Source organism: Piliocolobus tephrosceles, unplaced genomic scaffold (assembly GCF_002776525.5).
Source record: "Piliocolobus tephrosceles isolate RC106 unplaced genomic scaffold, ASM277652v3 unscaffolded_28360, whole genome shotgun sequence".
Classification (NCBI taxonomy): Eukaryota; Metazoa; Chordata; class Mammalia; order Primates; family Cercopithecidae; genus Piliocolobus; species Piliocolobus tephrosceles.
Genome location: NW_022311377.1, coordinates 2195 through 11782, shown reverse-complemented (window position 1 = coordinate 11782; position 9588 = coordinate 2195). Strand labels below are relative to the sequence as shown.

The following is a 9588-nucleotide window of genomic DNA, read 5'->3' as shown; positions in this document are numbered from 1 at the left end:
GAGGAGTCAGTAGAGGAGGGTGGGCCAGTGGAGGACTTTGGATTTGCCTTGGGGCAACTGGGAAGCAGGTGGAGGGAAGCAGACTGACTGTCTCTGATAAGGGTGGCTTTGTGGAGAGGAGAGGACAGGAGGGGAGGTCGTGAGTTTAGGGTCTCACAAGGAGCAGCCACAGATGGAAGGTTATGGGGTGGGGCATGTGGCAGGGCAGCCCTGTGCCCACAGACACCCGCCGAGGAGACCCAGGGACTTGAGTGTGTCGGGCGTGGGGTAAATGGGCACTCAGCTATTACAGCTGGAAGGCAGAGCATGTGAGCTGCGGCAGACATGGGCAGATGGGGGTAAAAGGAGAGTCTTCACAGCAGTGCTTAGAATAGCAGAAAGTGGGAAAACCAGCAAAAACCTATCAATAGGAGATTAATGAATCCATTATGGCACCTGGAATGGAATTTTTGTCAGCGTTTAATAAGGAGCTTTGTGCTGGTCGAAAGTCAAGAGGTGCACAGTACACTCAAGGGCAGTATTGAAGAGCCGAATCCAGAGCAGCTCTGCACAGCAGATTCCCCCTGGGGCCAGAGGGGTAGTTTGCAAATCCAAGCAGATCCGCTTCTTGGCGGTTTCTCCAACGGGAGCATCTCCCAGGATTGAGGCTTGCATGGGTGGCCTGTGTTATATATGCAATTTTAAATGATCTAGTTACCACATTAAAGAAAGGCATGCCGGGAGGGGGTGACACTGGGTGCCATGACTCACACCTGTAATCCCAGCACTTCGGGAGCCCAAAGTAGGTGGATCACTTGAGCCCAGGAGTTTGAGGCCAGTCTGGGCAACATGGCGAGACCCAGTCTCTACAAAAAATACAAAACAATTAGTTGGATGTGGCGGTGCACACCTACAGTCCCAGTCCCGTGGGAGATTAAGGTGGGAGGATTGCCTGAGCCCAGGAGTTGGAGGCTGCAGTGAGCTGTGACTGCACTGGTTCACTCCAGCCTGGGCAACAGAGTGAGACCCTATCTAAAAAAAAAAAAAAAAAATTAAAAAAAAAACCTGTATTTTCTATTCAGCCCACTATTTTGATAACAGTTATTGTGTTATTAATATTTACACTGTTTTCCATACTAAGTCTTTGAAACCCAGTGTGTAAAGAATCTTCAAGTACATCTCCATGTGGATGGGACACTCATGGCCAGCGGCTCCTCTGAGGGACAGTGTGGTCACGGCGACGGGTGGCGTGTCCTGCCTGTATGTAGAAGGTCCCTGTGTGGGTGTTTCCGCAAAGGCCCTGAGGGATGTACAGGGGAGGGCTGACACCATCCCAGCCACGCAGAGGACCCTGGAATGCAGCACGGTGCCAGTGCGCCCCCACCCCCGCCCCTCTGCTGCCTGAGCTCTTTCCCAGATGTCCACATAGCTAACCTCCCTCACCTTCTTCCCTTTCCTTCTTCCCCAATCATCACTCTCAGGCAGGTCTGCAGGCTCTCCGATTGTCAATGGCAGCCCATCTCCATCCTCCACCCTCTTAACACTCCCCACCCCACTTGTTATTTTTCTCCTCAGTGCTTACGGCCATCCACCTCTGGGCATCATGCATTTGTTCACTGTGTTTCTTGCTTTCGGGTCTCTCCTGATCAGAACAAGCTCCGCCAGGACCAGAGGCTTTCCATTTTGTCACCGATGCATCCACATAGCGCCCGGTAGAGATGGCGCTTGGGGCACCTGAGGTGGACAGTGGGCCAGTGGTTGAACCCTACAGATTTATCTCAAGCCCTCCCCTGACCCTACCGGAAGACACCGTGGTCTGCACAGTCCAGATAGTCAGAGAGGGCCCCCGGCTCGATGACTTTGAACCGGCGGGGGGAGGGAGGCACAGCACCGTTGACAGAATCCCCCCTTGGTATCCCACCTCCCCATGCCTACATAATCCCTACATTATCAAAGGAGAGACCCCTAGAAGGAGGTTTGGCAGCAGGAGTGAGATCAGCGCAGTGTAAGCTCATTTTCTGACAAACCAGTGGGAGGAGTCGGCAAACTGACTTTCTCAAAAAGAATGTATGCATTGAAATTAACAAGTGAGTGATCATCAGTGTGGGAAAATTCAGGAAAAGCAGTTCAGTGCTGTGAGAGGGCGAGGCAGGGAGCTTTATTACTCCAGACAACGGAGGAGGTAAAAGGATAGACCTAGATTATTTCATTAGAGTTCATCTATTCTTATTTTTTAATTTTTATTTTTTTGAGATGGAATCTCGCTCTGTTACCCAGGCTGGAGTGCAGTGGCACAATCTCAGCTCACTGCAACCTTGCCTCCCAGGTTCAAGCGATTCTCTTGCCTCCCAAGTAGCTAGGACTACAGGCGCATGCCACCACGGCTGGCTCAATTTTCTTTGTATTTTCAGCGAAGACGAGTTTCATCCTGTTAGCCAGGATGGTCTTAATCTCCTGACCTCATGATCTGCCTTCCTTGGCCTCCTAAAGTGCTGGGATTACAGGCATGAGCCATCGCGGGCAGCCTATTCCTACTGTTTTTTAAAAAAATACAATTTAGATTTTATCAGAGCAGAATCCCAGGAAGCTGAGATTTGTAAACTAGGAAATCCAGCTCCTCCAAGTAGCCAGGAAATAAGGGTGACCTAAGTCATTCTTGCTAGGCCCTGATGTGGGCCGGGGATGACTGTGACTCAAGGAAGAAACCTCTTGTGACTCTTTTACCTGCACTGTGGTTTAGTAAGAAGCTGTTAAAAATTATGTCATATGAAGAAAGTGATTTAATAATTGGTCAGAGTAATGACCACATATTTCCTATGTAACCACTCCCTCATTATCTCCAACTTTATCTTTGGTTCTCATGACAAGATTATCACTTCCCAGAGAACTGGGGTTTTTGCAAATTACGAGGAGGTGTTTTTCCAAATGGTAAGGTTCTTCTTTGGTAGGAAGATGTTTTCTCCTGGAAATCCTTAGGAAAGTTATTTGATTCTTGGGTTGGGCTCCCAAAACCAAAAGAAAACGAGATGGATTATCCCCAGGATACCTCAGTGTTTTTTCACTGAGCTTCAGAAAAGCTAGTTCCTCAAACCCCTGAATGAGTTGTCGAAAGCAACAGCAATGGCCATTCCCCTGTCAGGTATCCCCAGGATACCTGAGCTATAAGGACAATCTGTAGTTTGAGCGTGGAGTGAAAGACACTGAAACTGCCCTTTGTCCCAAATGGCTCTCATAACAAAGTGAAAAACTGACTAGAGTGATGCGGTGTTGCCTTTTTTGCAAACCTCTGTAGTGTCTGGCTCAGAGGTGAAGCTGGACTCCCCCATCTACTCTGTATCCAGCTTGCTGCGTGTCACACACCTCGCCACGCAGCCTCTAGAAAGTACACCATGGACTTGGGCAAGAATGAGTGAAAAAGACAATGTGTTGATAGTGGTATGAAAATAGCTTTTCTCTCGCTGCAGATCATACATGGGGGTCATCAGACATGGTCTGAGACATGGTCCGAGACAGCAGCCTGGCCCTGCTACCCCCTGGCTTCTGCTCACAGCACTGACCCCAGCTAATCCAAGAACATGTCACCTATAATGAGAATGTTAAATAAAAATCAACCATCTTCCAGATGTGTCTATATCATGGTACTGTACATGGGTAAGCTAAGCTGAACACAACATAAAAAAGGAAGAAAACTTACAACCCCTCCTTTCATCTCATTAAAGATGACTCCTTTAAAGACAAGGGCGTCTGGGGGTCGCTAGGATTCTCGTGTTCCAGCCGCCATCCTTCCTGCCTGAGGACAAATAATTATAAGCTGACAGTGACTCAAATACTAAAGTCTGCATCAACTAGTTAATCACTCATGACATACCAGAAATCCAGCTCGTGTAAACATGGGAAAAAGGTGGCGTCCAAATACACGGAGAGGAGATTCTGAAAGTCCTTGGGATTTTGTGTGGAAAATGGATACAGAGTATAATCACTAGCTGGGTACAAATGAAAAGTGAAATTGTAAAATATAACAGATTTCTACTAAAATTATTGAATCTCAAGCCTCATTTCCCCTTTGTCCTAGGACAGTAAGTTGCAGTTATTCTTGAGATGGGGCAGTGGCTCCATGCTCTGGCCCCTGACCACAGCAGCTGTCCCAACTCATCACCCCGAGTGCCGGCTTTCCCATCTGGTCTCAGGATCTGCACTCGACGGGCACCAGGACTTTCTTCAGCGAACATCTGAACTCTCTCAAGTGTCTCCAGAGACTTTCACACGTCTACAAAGACAACCTCATTCTGTAAGAGCGTGGATTTAACCTGCTCTTCGATGTCACTCCTTCACAGAGTGCACTGTTCATTGTCACCCTCTCCACTAGCGTCAGCCTTACTAAAAGTCAAACATCAACGTTAGTGGTAACTCTGGAGGCATGGCATTGTAGCGATATCCCCAAGAGAAAATTGTTTTCAACCTTTCTGGGAAAAGTTCACTTGCCTTTTATTAAAACACTAGTTTTTATAATCTCGCTACCATGCGGCTTTCCTAAAGGATGAAATTTCTAACGTCCTTCAACTAGAGAGGGGTAAAAATTATTCTAGAACATTAATTGCCCACTCCTCTCATCCCTTCTCAGAAACTAACTGAATTCCAGTGGGTGCCTGGCAAACCCAAACGCGGTTTCCATTCAGGATGCTGGTCTTACCTGTGAAGGCGTTCATGAACGTGGAGAGGGACCGGTTCAACATTTTGAAGAAAGTGTCTCTGCACGGATATTTCCGAGACCCACAAAGGACGGTATGCTCAAGAATGTGAGGAACACTGGTACTGTCCATGGGAGTGGTGCGGAACTGCACGCTAGGGAAGAAGGAACGGCATGCTAGGGAAGGGGAGGAACAAGGAACGGAAGGCCAGGGAAGGGGAATGGAACGGAACGCTGGGGAAGGAGAATAACTAGAATGCAAAACGTTCGTGTTAGTGCTGTGGACACAGTTCCCAGATGCATCATCACCTCAGGCTACTAGAAATCATCATTCTGACACAAAAATCCTCTGACACAGGGTTTCCCAACTCTAATGTAAATCATTGATTCAGACTATAAAATTGTATTTTGATGAGATTGTAAGTCCGTGTAAGCTTTTCCTTATTTTTCAAGATGCTCCGTCAATAAAAATACTAGTGAGATGGTATTTTAAACCACATAATGTACAGTCAGTGCTTTACATCAAGCTTGTCTAACCCCACAGCCTGCAGTCCGCATGCTCAGGACGACCTGGAATGCAGCCCAATGCAATCCCTACACTTTCTTAAAACATTGAGGTCCTTTATTTATAATTTTAACTCATCAACTGTCCTTAGTATTGGTGTATTTTATGTGTGGCCTAAGACAGTTGTTCTTCCATTGTGGCACAGGGAAGTCAAAAGATTGGACACCCCTGATTTAAATAAAACATTCAAGACCATGTTCTTACAATGCACCATGTACCTGAACAGATTATTCGTGTCTACTCTGGCCAGGTGTAAATACCTGGCTCCTGTGTCATCGTGGCTGAGCTTCACTGATGTCAGGAACAGCTCGGGAACAGATGTCACTTGAGTTAACCAGAAAAACACACCCAGTTAAACTTAGACAAAATGGCCTTTGAAATGATGATCTTCGACACACTGAGAAAACTGGCTTTTCTGCCTGAAATTAGATGATGCCAGGAAGCCAGTATTTCAGAGCTGGAGAGAACAGAACCATCCTGTCCAAGTCCCTTATCCTACAAACAAGGAAAGTAAGACTTAAAGGCAGGTGAGAATGTGTGTATGTATATATTTTTTGAGTGCTTATTACTGGCTAGGTATTTTCTATTTTTTAAATTTTTTATTATTTTTTGGCTAGGCATTTTCTAATCATGTCACATATACTCTGTGAGGGAGGTATTCCCATCCTCATTTACAGATGAAAAACCTGAGGCTCAGGGTGATGACATAAGCTGCCCAAATCACACAGCCAGGATTCACCCTGGTGTCTGCCCTTCCCACGGTACTGTGCTGCACCTAAGTAACACAGCACCCTTTCCAACATCTGCTGAGTGCCCCCTGCTTTTGTGTACTGCACCTCAGTAACACAGCACCCCTTCCAACATCGGCCGTGTGCCTCTTGTTTCTGTGCATATAATCTCCTGTTGTACACAGAACGGGCCTGCAGGGAGGGGAAACGCTGGAGTGGGCTAGCTGGCGACAGCGGGGAGAGGCTCCAGGATCAGTCTTTGCTTATCCTAATGTGGGATGGATTCTCGATGGTAGCTGGAAGCACAAAGCTGGGGCTTCCAGAACAGCTGGAGGGGCTGGGAGGATAGAAATGCCCCCCAAAAAGATGAAAGACTCCCCACTCCTGAGTGGGGTGGAAGGTCTTCTCTTACTTTAGGTAAGTCTCCTGGTAAGTGTCCATACTTCTCGGTATGAAAGAAACTGTCTTGTCTTCCAGTCATACCAGCCGGCCCTCTCCCTCAATCACATACCACCTCCCTGTGATCACCACACCACTTGCCACCCACTCCGTCCAGGTGCCATGAGTCACCTGACCAAGTGCACACAGCAAGTCGCTGGCAGAGATGAGACCTCAGGTCTCCTCAGCCCAATCTAGGGAGCCTGCCATCCAACAGTCATGCATAAGTGGCCCACTATGACCTGCATCACCTACCGCTGTGAAATTACTTGTTTCCAAGCTTACCGTGCTTTGTAACAGATGATCAATGCATTTAAAATCAACAGATACAGTGAGATGTCTGCTTTCTAATAATACATTGCTTTAATAATAATAGCGTTCATGGTAGCTATTTCTCAAACCAGAAACATGACTTATCATAAGTTTCTATGGCTGGATACAGTGGCTCACACCTTTAATCCCAGCACTTTGGAAGGCCAAGGTGATATGGTTTGGCTGCGTCCCCACCCAAATCTCATCTTGAATTGTAGTTCCCATAATCCCCACACGTTGTGGGAGGGACCTGGTAGGAGGTAATTGATCATGAGGAGGGTTCCCCCATGTTATTCTCGTGACAGTGAGTACGTTCTCACGAGATCTGATGGTTTTATAAGGGGCTGCCCCCTTCACTTGTCATTCTCTTCCCTGCCACCCTGTGAAGAGGTGCCTTCCACCACGATTGTAAGTTTCCTGAGGCCTCCCCAGCCATGCAGAACTGTGAGTCAATGAAACCTCTTTACTTTTTAGCTCATTCTTTATAAATTACCCAGTCTTGGGTATTTCTTCACAGCAGTGTGAGATTAGACTAACACACAAGACAAGAGGATTGCTTGAACCCAGGAGTTTGAGACCAGCCTAGACAACAAAGCAAGTTTCCACCTACACACACACACACACACACACACACACACAAATGAGCCAGGCATGGGGGCACCTTGTCCCAGTTATTTGGGGGACTGAGGTGACAGGATCGCTTGAGCCCAGTAGTTTGAGGCTGCAGTGAGCCAAGATCATGCCACTGCACTCCAGCCTGGGCGACAGGGTGAGTCCCAGTCTCAAAAATAAGTATATTTCTATAAAATTGGAAAAATAAAGGAGAAGAATCTACCACTCTGGGTGAGGCCTTTAGTAATAGTAACCAGTACTATAAACCCAGGTGTCTTTACCTGGTCTTTGCAGGATTTCACAAATGCTCTGAGTCTGTTGTCAGGACTCCCATGCCTGGACCTTGCCTGGGACCCCCTAGTCACTGCCCTGGCTCCCTTGCTGGAGCCCTGCCCAGAGGCAGCTGCTTTCTCACACCACTCTCTCCAGGAGCTCTTCCCTCTCCCCCCAGCAGCAGCAGCTCCCGCCCTTGTCCTTGGCCCTCCTCATGGCGTCCACCATGTGCCTCCAGTCACAGCCACATCAGTCTTTCTAGACGGTAAGTTGTTTCTTTTAAATTTGCTATAACATCAAGCATAGCGCAGAGCCAACAGCTGGCCAAATATGTGAAGTGTTGTCATTTTTAGTTACTATGCTAAAAAAAAAAAAAAAAAAGGAAAACGTTTAAGCAAATAACAAAACAAAAAACAAATGATTCCATTTTAATATAAACCCAAGTAAGTATAAGTCCACAATTTCTTCTTTATAATTTTGAAACCCAAAAGGCTCAGAAAACTGAAAGATTCTGCAGAAGTTTAGAGCAAACTATTTGATGGCAAAACCTGACTGAACAGATCAGGGCACTGAGTCTTCGTGCTCACACTCAGTGAATCATCAGGTTTGGCTGCAGAAACCCTAGTGTGTCTGATGACAGAGACCCAGCTGGAAGTGTTACTCTCTCAAATCTGACAAGAATCAGGCTTCACAACATTCCAGGAAGGGACTGGGGGTCATTTCTCTCACAAGCTCTGTTCAGCCGAGTAGCCATCATGCAACAGGAGCTGGGCCAGGGCCTTGGGACATGAGGACAAGGCTAGTCTCCACCCTGAAGGGCCCGTACATATGCCAGAAGCCACACCTGCAATGTATGTGGAGTTATAAGGAGGTGCCAAGAAGGACCCATACCTGGTTTACATTGAATCCGTGGATCTTGTCTCCTAGTTGATACTGTAGAGCCCTCTCACAAGCCCGGTTACTGTTCCATCGCCACGCTCTGTGGTGTGCATGTCTAGATTAAAAGTCATCTAAATTAGATGAGCTGCAGGAAAATTATCTGGTTAACATTATTCAGCCACATAGTGAAAATACTCTCATGTGATAGAGATTATTAATTAGAAAAAAAAATACTGCATCTTCCAAAATCTTGCACATTCCAGAAAACTAATTTCTGGTAAGGTCCTTCCCATTTTAATGACCTTTTTTCTTAACTAAAGCTTCAGTGTTGGAAACCTTTTCTTTATACATGTTCAAAAATAACTATAATACAATTATGGTTTAAATTCCCCTTAAGAAACTCTTAAACAAAAGGGCTTCTTTTCCTCACAGAATCCTCACAAGCCTTCAAAATATTGGAAGAAATTCACACTATAGTTAAATCCCATTACATGCCTACCAAATTGGTGAAAACTTAAAAAGCCTAATATTACCAGGAGCTCTCATACACTGCTACAGGGAGTATAAAGTGGAACAACTTTGGAAAATACTTGGCATTCTTTAGAAAGCTGAAGAGGCAGGGCGTGGTGGCTCACACCTGTAATCCCAGCACTTTGGGAAGCTGAGGTGGGTGGATCACCTGAGGTCAAGAGTTCGAGACCAGCCTGGCCAATATGGTGAAACCCAGTCTCTACTAAAAATACAAAAATTAGCCAAGCGTGGTGGCGGGTGCCTATAGTCCCAGATACTTGGGAGGCTGAGGCAGGAGAATCATTGAACCTGGGAAGCGGAGGTTGCAGTGGGCCGAGATCACACCACTACACTCCAGCCTGGGCGTCAAAAAAAAAAAAAAAAAATCTGAATACTGGAAATCCGTTCACCTCTTGGTCTATATCCTCCACACCTTACACTGCTGCCCCAGCACTCACAAGATTGTCAGCACGAACTCTGACAGTCCCAAACTCAACTCACCTGGAGGTGTAACAGCGACTGGATAAACTGCGGACTAATCATTCAATTAAAAAAAAAAAAAACAATAAAAGGGCCTACAACTGTAACAAAGATGCGGGTCACAT

At 46.5% G+C, this 9588-nt stretch overlaps 1 long non-coding RNA gene across 1 annotated transcript; it reads right to left on the bottom strand.

The window, feature by feature from the left end:
• Positions 1-1011: 1011 nt before the first annotated feature.
• Positions 1012-6165, bottom strand: LOC116418640. Its single transcript, XR_004228741.1, has 3 exons — positions 3674-6165; positions 1562-1713; positions 1012-1237 (listed from the first exon to the last, which is right to left on the bottom strand). It is a non-coding gene; the product is annotated as an uncharacterized LOC116418640 (long non-coding RNA).
• Positions 6166-9588: the final 3423 nt, after the last annotated feature.